Source organism: Alligator sinensis, unplaced genomic scaffold (genome assembly GCF_000455745.1).
Source record: "Alligator sinensis unplaced genomic scaffold, ASM45574v1 scaffold471_2, whole genome shotgun sequence".
Lineage (NCBI taxonomy): Eukaryota > Metazoa > Chordata > Crocodylia > Alligatoridae > Alligator > Alligator sinensis.
The window spans coordinates 1,362,978-1,384,112 of NW_005842143.1; the positions used below are offsets into that span (position 1 = coordinate 1,362,978).

General features: G+C 47.4%; 1 long non-coding RNA gene across 1 annotated transcript; it reads right to left on the minus strand.

Moving 5' to 3' along the window:
• Window positions 1-16,350: 16,350 nt before the first annotated feature.
• LOC106722288 lies at window positions 16,351-17,218 on the minus strand. The gene is made up of 3 exons (XR_001358166.2): window positions 17,205-17,218; window positions 16,784-16,853; window positions 16,351-16,422 (listed from the first exon to the last, which is right to left on the minus strand). It is a non-coding gene; the product is annotated as an uncharacterized LOC106722288 (long non-coding RNA).
• Between the last annotated feature and the right edge of the window lie 3,917 nt (window positions 17,219-21,135).

A 21,135-nucleotide genomic window follows, 5' to 3' on the forward strand; every position in this document is an offset into this window, starting at 1 on the left:
AACTAATTGCTATTTGTTTCAATTTAATTTGCAAGGTATAACCCAGATTGACTCTGCCATTTCTCTCTTTATCCCATACCTCCTGGCTGCTGAGATGTAGCTTTCTTTACTAATGAAGCATTTTTTCTATTCCTTGCTAGCTATCCACTTATTCACGCTCAAAAAGAAACTATGACAACAGATGGTTGCTCCTGGCCCTGGTTCCCACCTCCCCAGTTCAGGGCAGGCCCAGGTGGTACTCAACTGTTCTTGCCTGTTCTGGTAGGTTAGTGTGGGATAATCTGACTCAAAAAGATTTTGTTTTCATGTCCAATAGACATGGACTTAAGCACTGAAGCATGATGTTTTATATCCTTTCTAAATCTCTACTTTTAGCATTAACAAGGATATACTTGTCCAGTGTTGTTTCAAGTAATACACACTGCAGTCAATTGAACTCTGGTAGGGATGGATTTGGCCCAATCTTCTGCAGTCTGTAGCATTACCAAGATAAATGTAACCTATTGTGTTTAATGAGGAACAATAAGAGAGATACCTGGACCCCAGGGAAGATGGAATTCCCTTGGTCTCCAAGCAAATTATTACGTCCTCAAGGAAATAGAAGAATGGATGCAATTAGACCTTCTCTCTCCTATTAGCTTGTAATTAGTTCTCAGAGGGAATGAATACTCCCCAGAAAATTTTACCAGGTCTTAATTGTTTTCCTAGCTTCATGGAATACAAATGATAAAAAAAAATATTCTGATATAGGTTCAATACTGTTCCTGGATACTGAGTCATTTATCCCACATTCTCCATTGGGATATCAGAATGCTGGAGAACAAACTCCTGCTGGGCAGACTGGCAAAGGCTGGAAGGTCTCTAGCAAACCTCAACCATAAATTCATGGCCTTCACACGGTGAGACTGGTTAAAACTTGGAATTGTTGTTGGCTAGGAACTGTGCGCTAATAATGCTCCAAGGAAAAATAGATAGGAGCATTTACATAAGCAGTTCCCGATTCAGCAGGGCACTTAAGTATGCACCTTATTCTAAGCCAATGAGTAGGCTCACTGATTCCTGACAGGACTATTTATGAGTTCTCCTTGGAGCAATTGAGTGTTTTTCCAATTGAAAAATTAAACCTCCAAATATCTGACCCTGAAATGCCACTCAAGCACTTCAGAGAGCACAAGCTCCCATTACTGTATCTTCCATGATGCATCACACTTTTCAATCTTGGTGAAGTGTCACATGGCTATGGCGCATGATGGGAAATAACATTTCCTGAGGAAACCTTATCTATAGAGAATAATGGGAGCATGAGGTACACAAACCCCTCCTAGAAGGTACCACAGCCACATTTCATAATCAGATATTTTCATTTGGGAACAAAATTTCAGTCTTGGGATCCATTTTTTTTTAGTGAAAAAATACAAAAGACACTTTTTGTGAAAGATTTAATTGAGTGAAAAACCCATTTTTTTAATTGAAGACTGTTTTGACCAAAGATATTTTGCCATTCCTACTAATACCTCCTTAAAGTTAGGCATGTGGTAAAGGCTATAAAGAGAAGGAAATAAAAGAGCAAGAATTCACCTTGAAGAGTGTACTTGGACCTGTTTGATAGTGGTTAGTACCTCTTTTAACACACCATTGTAAGCCCATGCTCTTGCTCTACCATTCATCCATAACCATGTTCATTATATTCTATCTCAGAGCTTCCAGCTGCATATTTTCCTTTCAAACATATAAAAGAAAAGCTGCAGGTGATGCAGGAAAACACTTGAGAGGAGACTATGTCTGGCTGACAAGACAATAGTTGATGATTTAAGTACTATTTATCACTACCTTGCGAAGATAGGTTAGACTGGGAGATTGGATGGGTCAAGTGTACTAGTAGAAGATGGCTGAGTCTGCTGGGTAGGTGTTGAGGTGAGAGTTCAATGTGTAGGCAGGGTATTAGCTAGATGCAAGGACTGGATTTGTTTGGTGTAGATTTGTTCAGCATGGGTAGGCGGGGGATGGGTATATTAAAAAAAAAATTGATGTGCCAGGACAGCGTCAATTTTATGACTACCACTCAAGAAGTATAAGATGTAGCTTTTCCTAGAGTTTCTGTGGGTAGAATTCATGCACTTCTATCCTCTCCCCCCAGACCTTCCTTTTAGACTCAAAGGGAACCAATGTCCTGGAGATCCCCTGCTCTGCTGAGAAGGAACGCAGATATTTGATTATTGGTCAAATTCTGTGCAGTAGCTGCACTGCAAACAGAGACACACACACAGAGGACTGATCTAAGAACAGGTGTGGTGTTTCACAGCAACAAGCAGCCCCAAGAGAAGTGTGGGAGCTGAATGGCTTAGCTCCAAGACAAGATGAGTAAAAGGTGAGGAATATTAATGTCTCAATTTGGAGAAACCCCAAGCTTGGGTTTGTGACAGACAGAAATTTATCAGCTCTCTAAGGGACCCAAGGATTCACCATAAGGAAACTGACAGCATTTCAGGACTAATCAACTTTCTGTACAGAGAATGGTAATGACTCAGCTTCAGCAGGCACTCAAAGCCACAAAACAAAGAAACGAATTTTCTCGGTACTAATGATCCTCAGCCTTGAGAGTGTGGAGAATGGAAATTTCTCAGTTCCCGCAATCGGCAAAGCACACAATAGAAATGCCATAGCTCCAACGTGTTTGAGAGCACCAAGAATGTTAAGTGCCACACAATGTTAGCAAGTGAAGTGAGCCCCACACAGCAATTTCAGCATGAAAAGTGCTACACAAGTGCAATGTTGTTGTTATGTCTGCAACACCTCCATCAGAGCTTCTCCCTATGAGATGACAACACTAACAGGGGGACCTTCACAGCCTCAAGTGCCCTTTGGTTCCATTTGAACAGTTGTCCCCAGAAGGCACATGAAAAGATCAGCGGTGCTTGATCAATGCCAAAACCACCCAGTTTACTCAGAATGCTATGAATGAATTCCCAGTGATGCAATGCTTCTCCTAGTGAGTGCAGTAGTGGTTTTAATTCCCCAGCATGCTAGTCAGCCTTCATCATAACAGGAGACAGTCTGACCCAACCACGTAGTAAGGGGCAGGTGAGCAGATCTTTCACATTCATAGTACTCAGTGCACATTGCCTTAGATAGGGCATAGCTCACCCAAATTCAGACCCACTAAAAACAAGCATATGGATATGCTTCCATTTTTTGCCTCTTCCTATCACCATCTGCTAGAGGCTGCCAAGTTGCTTTCAGAAATATGGAGAATTTACAGCTGTTGGGACTGTTGACCATTTATGCTGAAGAGAAGTACAGGTGCAGAGCAGCGGATGCCAACACAAGCTTTCCCCATCTTGCTGTACTACCAACGTACAATATCCCTCATCTGGAAGGAATGTCTTTGAAAGCAAAAAGGAGGTTTCATCTTCAAACCCATTCAGTCCCTGACATCCTTGATGAGACTGCCAATGGTGTTACCACTGAGGGCCAATTACAACATTTTTTTTTTCTGGTCTTGCAAACCCTCAATTAATTTTGTGTCAGCCATATAACAGTCATTCAGACACTGCTAAGATGTCAAGAGGGTATAAACTGTGAAGCAGAATGAAGTGCTCCATCTCCTATTACACCCCAAAACAGAGTTCTTGGAGTCAGAACTTTCTGAATCAAAATTAGCAGTCATGAGTGGCCAAAGTTAATGGTCAGGATTTGAAATTAAGCAAGGAACAGCCATGGTTGTGAATGCTGGTACTAGCTGCACCAGGCTAGAAACCTGCTGGTATTTTGAGGGAAGAGTTCTGTGGGCCAGTAAAGAAACTGAAGGAGGGGAATACCATCTCAGAGACAGTGATGAAGCACTACCTCCGAATGGTGGTAGGAGGCACAACCTACATCTACATGAAATGGTTTACTGGGCAGTAGAGCAGTTTATTGCACAGTAAGCATGCATGCCTACACATACACACACTTACTGCACAGTAAACTGCTCTAATTGCGAGTAAATTTGCTACCTACAAATTCAAGTAGCAAATTTACTTGTGACGAATTACTGCAAAGTAGCGCTAATGTGCAGAGCAAATCTGCACCCGTTCAGCTAGCCAGTAGAGCAGGTAGTAGTGAGCCTCTGGCTGAGTGGGTATTTTAAAGGATTCCCTGCCCAGCCAGGGGCTCACTGGTAGCTGCCCCACCAGCAGATCAGGGCAGGGAACGGTTAGGACCTGCCCCACCCCTGCAGTTCTTTTCAAGCTCCCTGCCCCCAGCTGGGGAGTCAGGGCCAGGACCTCCATGCTGCAGGGCCAGGAGCTCCCTGGGCTAGCACCCACAGGGAGCCTAGAGCTCCTCCTGATTGCAGGGCCCCAGGAAACAGAAGCAGTTTGCTGCCATTAGTAGCAAATCCCCTCCCTCTTCCCTGCACGTCTATGCCTGCTCAGGAGTGTTTACTTGTGAGTAAACTGCTCCCAGATCTAATGTAGATGTGGACATACCCACTGTGACACTGGGGGCGCTGGCTAAGGTCCTGTACAGACATTCAGTTACTTCTGGGAGACTTGCTGCTCTCCCAGGAGAAACCATGAGTGAACAGATGTTCATGCTTTTTCTCCCACAGTAAAACTGGCTGCTCCAGAAGAAAAATTACTTGGCAACAACCAGAGGTAAATCACTCTCAGGAGAATTTCTCCTGGGAGAGAAAATGTCTGTACATGCCAAAGAAAAACCATAGTTCTGGCCAGGTACCACTTAAACAATATTTGAATGGAATGATTCAACTCAAGAAGTTTTTTGCTGCTCTGTAAGTGCAACCATTTCAGAATATGGGATATAGTCTACTAGAAGCTGGGAACTTCCTGCAAGATTTGGTGAGAGTGAAAATCCTTCTTTGCCTTCTTAGTTTTTTGGGGTTTTTTCTATGTGCACCCTGATGGCTACCACCTCCTTGTTACATGCATCTGCCTTCCCCTATCCAGACACTCATCCCCCCAGGTCTGTTCCCATGTTTGATTGTTGTGGGGTAGGCATCAATTTCTATGCCATATATTCCAGCAATTAGAGAAGGTAAAGAACCCTGTCCTGACACTCAGCCTGCTCCAGTGGCACACTGTAACTGAAAACCCAGAAAAGATACAGAACCCGAAGGATTCCTTCTGACTAGGGCTGGTATGGGGACTCCATGTAGCACTGTTTCTGGAGACCAGCATATAGATATGCCCAGAGAAAAGGGAATATGGCTGCAGCACCATTGCTCTCTGCAATCTCCAGCTGTACATGTGGCCCATTTAGTCTGTGGGCAGCTGTTGTTAGTTGTACCAGCCCCAGAATCAGGGGAACACACTGGTGGCCTTCTGCCACTTTTGTCCCCCACTCAGTTTGGTCCAGCTGAGCTGAACTTGGTTCAGGATCTTGTGGCAAAAAAATCATTGATGCCTAATTGTCTTTTACCCAGGAGGCAGATCTAGGATGGCCTCCCTGAGATACTTTTGGAGAAGACCCACCTGGGATTAGGTTCATCAGTTATTCTCTATGACAAGAAGCACAGCTGGGGTTGAGGTGCTATAGGAAATACATTCCCAGCTTTAACCTTCTCAGCCACCAGATGTCTCTCTCGCCCTGCAAAAATGCTGTGGCTTGAGACGGGCTATTAGGAAAGGATGCCTCTTGGTACTCTCTCCCTGCCTGCTTTGGGAACCTCTCAGGAAAATGAGAGCATGGACACCAGAGCATGCACATTTATCCTCACTTCTCTGACCTGAGAAATGCTGAATACTTTCAGTTGGAACCTCTTGGATGACCAGGGGGTTCAGTTTGGATCGGAACAGCCAGGGTACAACTGCATATAAGAGCAGTCCTTTCCTGGACTCCTGGACGGCCCTTTGGCCCTGATAAGTAAAACGTAAAAGTGAATTTTCCTCTCCCCCAAAAACCCTTCAACTGCAATTTCTCCTCTTGAAGGAACTATTGGTTCCCCTTACCTGGTACTAGGAACATGGAAACTCATTACTAAAGCAAATGAACCCAAGTGCAGGACCAGAGGGTGATGAGAGCAAGAGAGACAGCAACCAACAGCCAGACAGTGGCTGTCAAGAGAGTGTGGAGATGACTGCTAAAATGTTAGGGCCAGAGGCAGCACATTACATGAGCCAAGCCAGACTGGCTTGTCAAGGCTTTTTCCCTAGAACGGCAGGAATGACCTGGGGTTACCTAGCGCCAGCTGCTGAGTTTCTACACACACAGTCTCTGGGGGCTGGTATCTGACCCTGTGGCTGCAGGGATTCATCAATGAAACCATGGCAGCACATCTCTTATCTGGAGTGCTGGGCTTCTTCATGTGGCAGGAGGTTCAGGCCTACCCTGAAACCAAAAAAGACCTCTCTGATCATTAAAAATGCTCCCCTCTTTTTGGGATGCAGTGTGTTTTTGTTTTTAAACCAAGATTGGGCCTGGAATACAAGACATTTTTCTATGGGACCAAATTCTGTTAAGACTTTTTGTCCCTATGGAATTGCAAATTCACTGGAGTTACATGGTGTGCAAGACAGTGCAGAACATTTTACTTCAGCCAGCGTCTGATTATCTAGATGACTTTCAGATATTGAAGTCTTCCTCTCTTTGGGGCACAAGACACCAGCTAATACCATGCAAACCATTGGCAGTCTGCTGCAAGGAGCCAGCAACATGATAGAAGGAAGGAGATACTGTAGCTGTACACCGAAGGACCAGCTGTATCAGCTAGCACAACTGTTATCTGCAATGGGCTACCAATACCAAAGTCTACAGTATGAAAACAAGGATGAAGATAGACAGTCGGTCCTACAGGCAGTAGGGCTGCGCGAGGCTTCAGAAAGAGCTTCAGATCCGGAGAAGCTTCAGACACTTCGGGGTCCAAAGCAGCATGGCACGAGTTTTGTCTGTCAGCAGCTAGGGGTGCAGGGCCCCAGAACCCCCCTGCACCCATCTCCTCGACAGCTTGGCAGGCGTTGTGGCCTCAGTAGGGGCCACCATCCCTGCAGCTGTCAGCCCACTGTGCCTTAACACACAGTGTCACCCATGTCACGAGCTTTGCTTGTCTGTAGCTTGAGGTGCAGTTCCCCCCAAACCCCTGCACCAATCTTCTTGAAACTTGGCAGGCTTTGTGGCCTCAGTAAGAGCTACCAGCCCTGTTGTTCTGACCCCCCTGTAGTGTAACACATAGACGTGACAGCAGTTTTGCTTTCAAGAATTTGGTGTACAGTTCCCCCCAAACCCCTGCATTGATCTTCTTGAAACTTGGCAGACTCTATGACCTCACCAGGGGCCACCACCCCTGCAAGTTTCATCCACATCAGACAAAAAACAACAAAGTTATAGATATTTAATTGATTCCCCCATTATACCCTATGGCTGGGTCTCCAAATTGGCTCTGAAGCATCGGAGTCACTTCAGCTGGATCGAGGTGGAAACCCAGTCTAGAGTTCCAGATTGGATCGCGGTCATCTGAAGTGGCCAGATCCAAAGCCAGATTGGATGACTGCCGACTCACACAGGCCTAACAGGCAGCCAGTATTTACTGATGCCGCAGGTCTCATCATAAGAAAGCCCCGGTCTTCAGTCTTCCAATCCTGATCCTGCATCATCAGCACTACAACTGCTGCATAAGGCTGTTCCTGCATTAAGGCACCTGACCAACTTTGGGGAAGAGTTGGGTTCTATTCCAGACTCTAGTTCAGGCTCTGTGTGGGACTTTGAACAAATCGCTGGGTTTCTGCGCCTCAGGTCTCAGGCATCTGCCAAATGAGGAGAACAGCATTTGCCTTCCCTGTCCTTACACTTCCAGGTTTTTGGGGCAGTGCCTGCCTCTTCCTATGTTTTTATACATCACTGAGCCCCATGGGGTCCTGATCTCAAGATGTTACTGAATTATCTACTTTAATGCAAATTTATAAAATTGCTTGGTTGCATGGAAGTAATTTTTCAATTGCTACCAAGGAGACAAAATGAGTATAAACTCACTTCAGTGCAAGTGACCACTGGTCAGTACCCCCTCCTTTCATTTTATATCTAAACTGTCGGTTTCCTTTTCCCTTTGGCATGTGATTCAGTAGGATCAGTTCCCCCCTCCCCCTGCCCTCTTTGCTCACCCCTTCCCTCTAGGTTCACAGTCCCTACTGCTTTCTTCTGTCCAGTTCCCTTTCCATTCTGTTTTGCTCTTTCCTTTATTTTTGGGTCCACTTGAACATTTGGTCACAGCTGAATTTTTACCAGAAGCACATCCCATTCAAAAGCAACCTGAAGCAGATGCACAGGGTGCAGAAGAGTGCTTGACTTGAGCACGCTTGGCAAAGAAAACCTGCCAATCCAGCCCTGAGTCAGAATCTGGGTTTGGGTTGTAGCTACCAGGAGACATCACTGCTTGAAACCTACACATAGAATCATAGAATATTAGGGTTGGAAGGGACCTCAGGAAGTCATCCAGCCCAACCCCCTGCTCAAAGCGGGACTATCCCCAACTAGATCATTCCAGACAGGGATTTGTCAAAGCCAGATCTTAAAAACCTCCAAGGATGAAGATTCCACCACCTCTCTGGGTATCCTGCTCCAATGTTATACTACTCTCCTAGTGAGAAAATTCTTCCTAATATCTAACCTAAACTTCCCTTGCTGCAACTTGAGATGGTTGCTCCTTGTTCTGTCATCTGTCACCACTGAGAACAGTCTAGCTCCATCCTCTTTGGAACCACACTCAGGTAGTTGAAGGCTGCTATCAAATCCCCCCTCAGTCTTCTCCTCTGCAGACTAAATAAGCCCAATTCCCTCAGCCTCTCCTCATAAATTCTGGGCCCCAATCCCCTAACCATTTTCACTGCTCTCTGCTGGACTCGCCAACTTGTCCACATCCTTTCTATAGTGGGGGGCCCAAAACTAGACATAGTGCTCAAGATGTGGCCTCACCAGTGCTGAATAATTACTTCCCTCGATCCGCTGGCAATGCTTCTACTAATGCAGCCCAGTATGCTGTTAGCCATCTTGGCAACAAGGGCACACTTTTGACTCATATCCAGTTTCTTGTCTATTGTAACTTCCAGGTCCTTTTCTGCAGAACTTCTGCTTAGGTAGTTGGGGACCAAAAACAGTCAATTGATGTGTATGACTACCCAACTCAGCACGAGGAGGAGGGCTGGAAAGTGGGATATTGCCATTGTTTCATAACATACAGGTTGTAAATAGGAGAGGATGTAAAGCACAGTGAGGAAAAGGACAAGCTTAGACAAAAGAAGGATTCTTTTTACCTTCCATCCATGGTTTCCTCCTTGTCTTACACAGCCATGTGGTCCCAAGAGGACCCACAGGTGAGAAGGGGCAAATGCCGCTCAGCTACTCATTAGAGTCATGTGGACTACAAATAAACTGAAGGCACAGCTGACACTTTCATGACAGATTCCCAAATCATTTTCCTTTTGGTTATTCACTGTAAAGCTCTGTAGGGTTGCTTATGAAACAGCATTCTGTATGTTCTTTTTTAAAATTCTGTGCACTAGATTCTCAGCTGCTATAAACTGGCACATTTCCACTGAACTCAATGGAGCTACACCGATTTATAAAAACTCTTATTTCCTACTTATTTCTGTGGGGCTGTTCCAAGTGGGTTGAATCCCACATAGATCCCTTATGCACCACGCTCTACTTGGTGCTAGGTCTGTTCTTCATATCTGTACAACCATCTCTAGTGATCTGCCTCTGAGAAGCGAGGCAGTGCATGCTCCTGGACATGTATGCAAAATCCTTTTCATATTAAAGTCTTTCCATTGCCACGCCCTGGGGAAGTCATGCAGAGTTCTGGCAGAAGCCAGCTATTTCAGGTTTCAGTGTAACAGTTTATTCAACCATTACACCAACCACCCATAGGATGACACCAGAGTCACTGTCTGACTCAGAGAACCTGTAACCAAGTGTGCACATTCCCTCTGTCCACTCCAACCCACAGGGATTACTTCCATTTCACTGACACTCTACCGACTTCACAGGTACCTTCCCTGAATGTCACTCCAATCCTATTCCCCTGCCTGATCTGCTGCTTTGTCTTCTGCTTCCTGTCATATCTGCTACCTTTCCCTTCCCTGATCTGCCACATGCCACACATGGAGGCTGCTTGTGCCAGTGTGGCACTTGTGCAGCAGGTTAGCCACTCCACTCTTGGACTGTTTTCACGATTCTTTCCAGCCTTTTTCCTGTTGGATATATATACAGCCCACAAGATGGTGCTGCTCAACAGTCCCCTGGGAAAAGCTTGTAATAACTGGTTACAGTGCCTTCTACAGGGTCATTCATTCCCTTTCCCCAGCTAATGGTGATGGATCCACTACCTTCACATACCCCAGTTTGAAGAGTTCAGGTTAATTGGGTATAGAAAATAGCCTCTAGCTTATAAATGATCTCTATGCATGCACAGTTGTCAGTCTATTTAGTCAGTAGAGTCTTTTTCTTCATAAAACGAAGCATAAAATGTTCCTTTACTGGACTGGACTGTCATTTCTTGTTGGGATACTTGTTTGAACCCAAATCCATATGTTATAGGACAGGGGACAACTAAGTATGTGCAGTGTAGTCTGGTGGGTGTGACATTGATCTAAAAACAAAGAAACACGAGGACTCTAGCCTTTACCACTACACTTCACTGTGTCCCAGGACAAGTCCCTTCCCTCCCAGCAGTGGACAGACATTGCAGTGGAAACACATTGAATGCCTTTGAAGTACTTCAAAAGGATGAGCACACCTTCCAAAGTGCTCCAAAAACAACTGAAACATTCCAAAAGAGTACCTGTCAGAATGAGGGACTACTTAGAAACACTTCACTTCTTGTTATGTACACATGCTCTATGGAGTAGGACAGGACCCATGGGTACTCCAGCATCCCACAGTGCTCTACCCCACCTCCCTAAACCCAAGGGGAGGGGAAGGGAGAGGCTGCCAGGGAACACTGCCCTGCTACTCTGTCTTTGCTCTCTCCTGGACTGTCTCCTCCCAACCTAAGCCAGGAATTTAAAGACCCTGTACCTTCCTCCCCTCCACCTGTTAGAGACAGGACATCCCTGAGCTCCTCCCTGCCACTAAAGCCAGGAGACCCCTGTGCATCTCTCTGCATCTATTTTTCCAATTCTGGAGGGGAGGAGGAGGAGGGAGTGCAGGTCTCTAGTCTCCTAATTATAGCTCTCCTGCAAGAGCAGAGGCAGAGCAGCAGGAAAGCACTCCCTGACATCAGTGCCATTCCCCTCACTCTGTGGGGAGAGCTGAGCTGCAGGTTGCCGCAGCCCCTGGTTGCACCTTCTAGCTGGAGAACATGCTACTGCACACAGCTACAATGATTTTGAAGCACTCCAATGAGGGGCTTGTAACAGGGGGCTGTACATCTGTGTGGAGGTGGAATGCTATATTTTATAAGTTTTTCCAAACCTGGTACACTTGGAAGCATTTCAAGTGTGACATCTGTCCACACTCCATGCCTATCTGCTTCCCTTCCCACCCTTTGTCTACATGATGAGTTCTTTGGAGCAGCAGCTGACTTCCAAGAAGTGTTCATGTGGTACCTAGCCCTGATCTCAGGCACTAGCATAATTACAAATAAGAACTCATTATTCTAAGACTGTGGAATCCGTGAGAGCCAAGGAAAGCTTCCCAGGGCACAGCATTTGATATTATTCTACAGTAGAGCACTTATTTCCAGTATAAGACATTCAGATGCCACCACTGGTACAGAAGTCTGAAAGAATCAATGTATGCTGAAGCAATTTCTGATTTAGAGATCGATTTACCTTTGTTTCAGACCTCCCTAGTGGCCTTGCTGCCTCTCAAGCAGGCTCAGGTGTAAAAAAAAATCTCATTAGCAAATGAAGGATGAGAATTTCAGAGGTGCTTAGCACTGATGTAAGCTCAGCTTCTCTTAAAGTCAATAGGAAGATTCTCATCAGTAGGAGACTCTCACTGACATTAATGGAGGCAGAAAATTTATACCTCTGAGAATCCTACCCTCCACTGCACAGGAAGGGATTTCATGGATCTGTTGGCAGGTCTGCACTGCATCCCTGGCAGATGCAGCAAGAAGCACTTCTGTGTACACCCTGCCCACCCACTTACAGTCCCATGCACTGAACCTCAAAGTGTGGTTATGAAGCCAGTCTGAGGACCTCTCTCACAGTCACTCCCAAGCATGTTAGAGGCAGAAGTCTAGAGAGTGATTGTTAGGGGATACCCAAAGAGTGGCTTCACCACCCCATATCTGGGTTTGGCACGTGTGAGTGGGTCAACCATGCACAGGGTATCCCTTTGTGGATACACCAGCAAAGACCCAATTTCATAGCCATCAGCCTTGTTCTGTTATGCCTTCCTTGCGTGGCTGCACTGCTGAGAGGGCAATGTGCTCATTGCAGTCCATGAGCATTGCCAGTATTGTTGTGCTCTATGCATAGCTTACCTGTCAATAAAAAAAGTCACTGACAGCACATAGACTTTATTTCTAAACTGATCAAATGGCTTGTTTATTCAAATCCAGAATCCTGATTGTGCTTCAGTGGACATGCACACCTTCCTCTGTTCCACCAAACAGCAGCTTGAGCTTAGCAGGCTGAGGGGGCGGGGGGAGGATGGAAATCAGAGGGGGCCTTACATTTTTCCCAGTCCTGGATTTGAGCTAAAGTCTTTTAGAATCAATGGAAAGACTACTAGCATGTAAAATGAAGGTATGTGAAAGTGGTTTGGTGGTCTTCATGAGAAAAGCCTGGCAGCTGAAATGCATACGTATCCTCACCAACCTGTTGTGGCTTGTCTGGAAAATGCTAACAAGTAGTAAGGCCATTACAAATTGGCCTACTAGGCCTCCTATATCCCAGTGAAGCCAACATGAGCCATGCATGTGTATCGATAAGTACAAAAGCAGATAGTTAGGGATGCAGAGTCCTACAACTTGTTAATAAATCAGTCCTGCCCAAGTCCCTTGTGTAGGTCTCCCAGTGGAGGCAGTGGGAGTTGCCTGTGTAGATCAATAGCAGACATTGATCCCAAGAGGCCTGATTAAGGACTAAAACCAGCCTGCTGGTTGCCATAAAACTGCTGCCCCAAGGAAATGAACAAGTTACCCACTGAGCCCTCTAGCTGCTTGCCTACATCTGTGTTTCACTCTCTCCCAAAGCTGAAGGAAGGTACCTTGCACATCACCTTGAGTACCAGAAGGAAACTAGCTCTGAACAAGACCAACACAGAATTCAGTATCTCACCTTCTTCCAAGGAAAGGGAGGACATAGTCTAGTCTACCCTGTTCATTCACTACCAAGTTGTCTGTATATTACTTCATTTGATGGCCTGATTTGGGAAGGGCATAACCTTCGCATTTGTGCAGATCATGCTGGATGGGGGAAGGAGGTGGCAGCTGAGTGCTTATGGTATATTGCTGTGGCTCCAGAGGTGGGAATCAAAGGCCTGCTTCAGACTTGTGGTAAAGGCTGACCAGCTGAAAATGGGTCATTCAAGCTTGGGATTGAAAGGTCCCCAGAAGATATGCTAGCTACATGACCTCCTTGTGTGCTGTTGGCTACAGAAACTGGTGTCTCTTAGCTGTGCTATGGGGATATCTAACCATGACCACTGATATGGTGCACTTTGGAATTTATTGACAGGTTAACAGATCTCTGGGGGGCAGGCAATATCACCATCCCTGCAGTGCAAAAGAATGATTGGAGGCCAGAAAATTAGTAAAACTATGTACCATTGCTGGGGCATAGAGAAGGAGCCCCCACATACTGCTTGGATTGCAGGGTTGATTGAGCATGCAGCCATCACCACCAGCTGCTTCCTCAATCCCTTCAGAGCCCACATTCTTGTAGGGTATTTTTATATTGGGCTGCATGTGCCTGGAAAATGAGGCAATGAAGGCTCCAAGAGCAGACTGGATGAACTGAACATGGCAGAGCTTAGAACAAGCGAGTTGTTCCCTAGCAGTGTAGATGATAGCACTGGAGATAAGAACCATGAAAGGGGAAGAGGCTGGCTGGAAAAAGCTATCCAATTCTGGGTGAGGAAAATCAGAGCTGACTAATCATTCCTCTGTCCACCCTACCACAGCACACAGTGTATGTTGCGCTTTGTTCAGTCTCTCTTGTCACAGCACCTGGGAGTGGGGAGGGGGAAAACTCTGGAGGCTGTGTTCTGTCATAGGTGTTAGAGTCCTGCAGCCCAGTGACAAGGTATTACTTTGCACAGTTGAAGATGGCACAGGGAAGGGAATACACATATTGGAAAGGAGTCCATGTCCAATCCAGCCCAATGAGGTGGGGAGAGGCAGGGGAGATGTTCTAGGGTTAGGGGCTCATATACACACTGGGCTTATCTACACATGCAATTAGCAGGACAAAGTAAACTCTGGCACAGTTTGTGCTCCCAGGTGCACTGTTTGAATATGAACATGCTGTGGTCCCCAGGCTGATAAGGCAGATTAGCCCCAGCTGGCAGAGGGCCGGGGGTCAGCCTGCCATCCCGGGCCTACTCCAACCCAGCTCAATGTGCTGCAGAGAGGTTAGCTGGGGCACATAGGTGCTCCATGAAGAACTAGCTGGTGGGCAGCTCCTGCACTGAAGCACCCTTATGCCCCAGCCACCCCCCATCAGCATCTACACATGCATTGCTGCACGCTAAAATAACACCGCTTCAGGATAGTACAGTACTTTGCTTACAAGTACTAACCTATAGTGGCATTTATTAGCTTACTACAGCCAATTAGGGCCATACACGTAGACACTAAGACTTTACTGCAGAACTTAATTAGGCAACTGGGCAGTAAATGTCTTGTGTAGATGTGCCCACTGAGGAGGACAAGGACTGCCTTGCTGCACATATCCATACACTTATTTTTCTGCACATACATGTCAGATAAAGGTATTGAAAATGAACTGATGTCTCCAGGAAGGAAAGAAATCATTACACGGTGTGTGAAGGTCTGGAAAATTGCATGCTCCTTGCTTCCTTCTTTTTCACCCATTCCTTTTCCTCCTTCCTCTAGCATGTCCCCTCTCACCAATGGTATGATTAGTAACTTTTTAGAGCTCGTGTTTCATAGACAAGAGAGAGCAAGATCCCTACCTCAATAGGCAATACCACCCATCTTTGGTCCAGGACTCCCTTAGCATCCCTAAATAGAACATGGGCTGGTTCCCAGATAGAAATCATGATTATTCTGGCCTCTTGTGTGTATGAAGAGCCTGATACAAAGCCCACCACAGTCAATAGTGAAACTTCCATTCTCTTCAATGGCCTTTGGATCAGGGCCTGCAGCCAGACAGTTTCGCTAAGAAAGCTAGGATCAGCCTCCTTTGCTGCACACATTTGTTGGACTGGAAGAAAGGAAAAATTAATGTTTGTGAAGTACAATGTATGGCAGACATTGCAATGCCATGTGCCAGAGGGTCTCAGGCTTTGTCATACAGAGACCTCACATTCAGTCACTCAAATCTCGTCCCCTTCAGACACATTCCAGATTCCTTTGCATGGTTACCATGGAGCCTCAGTGAAGGGACAGCAGAAATACTGAGTAGTTCGTGTGGTTCTCCTGGCATAAGCGAAGAGCCAGCTGAAACCATCAGACAAATATGGAGATAGCAGCTTCCAGCTCCCTCCCCCATCCTCAGACAGGAGCTAGCAAATGCTTTGGAGGTTACAGCTCATAGGCTGGGACCAATTACTACAGCCCAGGTTTCTGACTGGTAATTTCCAACATAATGCACACAAAAACTATTCAGCTTCATCTTTTTGGAGGCCCTTATACCCAGAGTAAACACCCCGAGGCTGACTGCGCTGACAACTCTCAGCTTTAGCATTAAATAGGTGCAGGGTCACCAGGAACAGTTCACAAGACACTGGAAAACAAAGCAACAAAGAAACAGAAAGAAACTGGCACTAGATTCTGGAACTAGGCTAAGATTGAAGAGATACCTGGTCTGTCACCAACTCCCTGTGTAATCTTTGGAGCTGGAAAAGGTCACTTAATCCTTCTTAGCCTGTCTTCCTCATTGTGAGCGCTTTGGCCCAGAGTAGTTTCTTATTACTGATTTTTCCAGTGCTCAGCACACACTGGGCATCATTTTGGGCTTTGAGATGCTCACTTGAAATACATAAGAAAAGACTGAAAAATATATAGACATTGAGTTTATGGGAAAACACAGAGACAGATTCACAACACCCCAAAAAAAGGCAATTTATATTCAAGCAACTTTTATGACAGGCTTTTGTCAGGAACTGGAAGGTACAAAACTCCCCCTTGAACAGAATGTCTCCTGCTTTCCCTTATGGCAGCTCAAGTAAAATCAACACTTGTTCCACACGAGTATGCAAAACTTACCAGCACTCCAGGGGGTCCCTCTAGCCTTGGGTATCTAGACTGCCCACTGATTCCCTCGTGCGACAGGAAAACCATTTGGTCTTGTACTGTGGTGTTAACAAAACTCTCTATATTATGCATGATCAGAAGACAGCATTGTAGTGAAAGCCCCCTTTGAGCAGGGGACATGCAACGTGAACTTCCCCTCAGCAGTGCCCTGTTTTCTATGGCATTGTGCTAAATGCTCTAGTCCCCATTAGCTGGGACATCTACAGGACAAACTCCCCCAAAGTCCACCCACCCCCAGCATTGCCTTCTTCTTATGTAGAACTATGGCAGTACGCAGACACAATCCCTTTTTAAAAGCAGCATTGTTTCTAGCAGTTGGAAGGGCCTACAAACACGTGCTTTCCTGCTTGCTCAGTTTTATTTCTATGGCCATTTTGAATAGAGCTCAGCTTTCCTTACCTTTAATTTTAGGAGTCCAGTCTTTTCAATTATCCTCTCTCAGTCTTCCATGGATGGCACCCAAGTGACACTAGCAGTTGCAGGGTAAGATTAAATGTGTTGAGCTTTAAAATAAAAGAGAATACTATTTTTCCCCCCCTAGGCCTTGAGTATTCCTGCATTTGCCACCATAAGGCAACTGCCCCCGCTTTCCCTTTCAACCATCCCTAAGCCTATCAACACCAACCAGTAAAATACTGCCCTGAAGCACAGCCCACCGTTACCTTTGTTCTGTTCACACCTAAGGGGAATGAACAGGGCTTCCAGTTAGACAGAAACTAGCATGAAAACTTACTCCCTGCATTGTATGAGAGGCAACAACACCAGTTCCCTGTACCAGAGGGGATGATTAAGAATTAGTAGTAGGGGAAGTTTAACTTACTGGGCCAAAATGCATTAGGGCTGAAAGTCAAAGCAGGGAGCCTCCTGACCCATTTCCCCGAGCCAGGTGGGATTAGTACCACATCCCATGCTTGTTCAGGACAGCATTGTCCTCCAAAAACACAGAAACAATCCCATGACAAGACAGATAGCAGCCTTACATGCTTTATGCCTCACTACAGCTGCTTCTCGTCAACCTACCCTCTCTCATCCCATTACAGGAACTGCCCGACTTATTCCCACCAGGGTCTGGTAATCAAACTGAGCTGGCTGACCCAGGTACCTTGACCCTTCAAGGGTAGAACATCCCATCAAAGGGTAAGGTTTCACTGGATCAGATTTTGGTGGGTGTTACTGTTAGCCCTCGGTTTGAAGTAACAGGCGATTTCTTTGTGTTTACTCATATGTGAGAAAGGTGGCCAAAGACCCCACCACAGCTCTGCTCTCCCTCTGTGCATAGACTATGCAGGTAATTCATACGGGAGACAAGGAGGGTGTAGGAAGCCTTGTCTCTCCCCTTTGTGGGTGTGAAAAGCAGCTCCTGATGGAGCCCATTGTTAAGAAGAGCATGGTTCCCCCCCACACACTTTTCTTTCAGATTTCAGCATGGAAGAAACAAACAACAGGACATAACTCAGCAGATTCCTTCTAGACTGAAATTTGAGCAATTCTTATTAATGACAACAGCCTCGGAGCCAATTCAATGCAGGTTTGTTTGCACTGAAAAAAATATTACACTGCTTCACATTTTTACTTCTATGCAGTTTTCCATGTGTGGGGTAAATTGCACCCATTACATTCAACTCTTGCAACCTTAGCTTACTTGCTAGAGCAGAAGGGTAGGTACCTGCTGGGAATCTGATTGGATCCTCCCACATTTTCTTTGCAAGCAGTCAATATAGACTCACCAACCTCAGGCTACAACCTTCCCCTGCTCTCCCCAGTGCCAATTGCCCATTTCCCCAACTGTAAGAGTAGAAAAAAAAAACCAGAAGGGAGAGCAATTGTCTAAGGTGGTGGTTCTCAACCTTTTTCCTACCAGGACTCATTTGCAGAGATCCATGGCCTGTCCCGACGCACAGCCCCACACCCCTGGTGGTACCTGACCCCCAGTCCCCTGCTCCATGCTGGTGTCCCTCACTCCTGACCCACAGCCCCTTGCCCACCCCACCTCCCAGCCTGCTGGAGGGACCTCCAGCTGCCCCCGTCCCACTTGGGCCAGAGCATGGTGGCTGCAGTGGCTCCAGCTCATGCAGGTGGCAGTGGAGCAAGTCCAGCCCTGGAACAGGTTGGAGGGAGGAGGAGGCCTGTGACAACCCTTCTGCCCTGGGCTGAGGCTGCTGTATTGCACTGAGCAGCCTGGTCATGTCCCCGCAAAGCATCAGGATCTGGTCATGGACACCCCCCTTCCCCTCCCCGCCCCCCTTGCAAGAATATTGCAATGTCCCCAAGCAATGTCTCCTGGTCGCTCCGCCTCTGCAAGCACTGGCCCTGGTGCTGCTAGCCTGGCCACACAGCTTCCCCCCACTGGAAGAGGCAGATGCCTTCCCACCACCCCTCTGCCTTGCCAAAGCTCACAACCCTTTGACAATTCTTGAGACCCACTTTTGGGTCATGAGCCATGGGTTGAGAAACACTGGTCTAAGAGGTAACAAGATGGAAATGGGGAGAGGAAGAACTCAACAGGAGTATTAAGAAATATTTCTTGTACATATAGCTACTGGGGGCATTGCAATATTCTCGCAAAGGAAAAGCCTCCTCACTCAGTTCAGTCCAGTCTTTTGCCACTGTGGCAAAGTTTATGGGAAAACACACAGACAGATTCACAACACCCAAAAAAGCAATTTATATTCAAGCAACTATTATGGCAGGGGAGCCCCCAACCTGCCTCTGTTCATACCATCCGCCTGCCTCACCCGCCACGCCTTGTTGGAATAATAATATGCTGTTGAATAAGGTGGGAGGCTGCCCATTACTGCACCACCATATTTGGGGGTGTGCGCAGCTCCTACCTCCCCTACACCACAGCCCAAGCCTCGCAAATGGCATCCAGATGTTACCAACATCACCGGCCCCACACTGGGCCCCAGAATCCTCCTATCAGGACCCCTCCATGATCCCTCCATTCAGGCAGCCTACCCCACCCTCATTCAGGGCTGCCTTGCTTCCTGAAACTCTTTCGCTTTTCGGACATGGGCTTGTACATGACGCAGGCCCTGGCCTCACCTCCAAGGTCAGTTGGGAACCCCAGGCCCTCCACACTCTGGGCGTCCCTCGCCATGGGCCCCTGGCCCCTTTGACCGTTCTGGTCCAGGCCCCAGCCCAGGCCAGTCGAAGGTATTCTCAGTCAGGCTTCCGAGCCTCTAGCCGCACTCTCACTCCTGGGGTCTGCCTTCTGGCCCCTACTCGGGGTTACTCACCTGGTTGAGGGAGCTGGGGTTAAGGCACCCCGACTCGCCTTTCACCAGGATGGTAACTGGCCTAGTATTTCCTGGGGGCTCCCGCACCACTGAGAGCCCCACCAGGCCACCCACTTCCGACAGGGTGCAATTTTAGGTCATGCCCAGAACAAGAATCCTCCTAAACCATCCCCTACAGCTCCTCCCTTACCTCCAGGTGATACCAGCAGCTTTGCAGCCAGGCAATGTTGATGCCTGGCCTTCCAGCAGCAAAATACCCTGTTTATATAGGCAGCCCTGAATCCAAAGTGGCTGCCCTCATCAGGCAACTGCTGGCTTCAGGCCCTTAAAGCAGCAGGCACAAATAGTGCCCTGCCACACACCTCCCCCCTTGAGATACTCCCACATGGCATCCTTATCCCACGTAGTAGCCTGGCCCCCCCTCACTGGGGCTCCACACTCCCACTGGGTTTCTGATCACTGCCCCCACACTGGGGTTCTTGCATTCTGCTACTACTGGGTGGGGGGGTTTCTACTGTGCACGGCCATCGGGCCAATGTGTTCCCAGCCAATGCACCATATGTGGCAAAGTGGGTATCTCCACCAGCCGCAGCTAGCCCCCCACCTGCCTCTGGGCATGCCACCCAGCTGTCTCGCCTGACCCGCCTTGTTGGATTAATAATATGCTGTTAAATAAGGCGGGAGGCTGCCCATTACTGCACCCCCATGTTTGGGGGTGTCCACAGCTCCATACCTCCCCTACACCCAAGCCCCACAGATGGCATCCAAATGTTACCTTGCCCACAGCCTACAGCCAGAGCATGCTTAGGCCACGCTGTCAGACACACATTCATACTGCCCACCTCTCACTTAGTCCACCCTCTCTCACAGGGTCTTTCTCGTGTCGATAACTTATGCCGCCTTACTCCCTCTTGGAGCAGGCACCCTTTTGGTCATAGTCTTAGCTAGCCCATTCCTTGGGTGGCAGACATACCATCTGTTGGGCCTCTCCCGTGACCCTCACTGGGGTAGTGGCCAGCCAATTACCCTACCAGGTCTAAGCATACTCAGGCCCCTTTCAGGGTAACATTCAGTGTCTGTATGTGTACTGGGCCTTCAGCCCCCTGGTTCTTCTCCCCACCTACTCAGGGCTCCACACCACCCCCTTGTACTCGGGGTCTCAGGGCTTCCCTCCTCAGGTGGCTGTAGCCATGCCTGGCCCCCTCTACCTCCATTGTCACATTGTCACCTGACCCACCCAAAAGTGGTAGCTGGGGTTAAGGCACCCCAACCTGCCTTTCACCGGGGTGGTAACTGGCCTGGCATTTCCTGGGGGCCCCCGCACCACTGAGAGCCCCACCAGACCACCCACTCCCAGCAGAGTGCAGTTTTAAGTCACACCCAGGTCCAGGAGCCTCCTAAACCATCCCCTACAGCTCATCCCTTACCTCCAGGTGATACCAGCAGCCTTACAGTCAGACAACATTGATGCCTGGCCACTCCACAGTAAAATGCCCTGTTTATATGGGCATT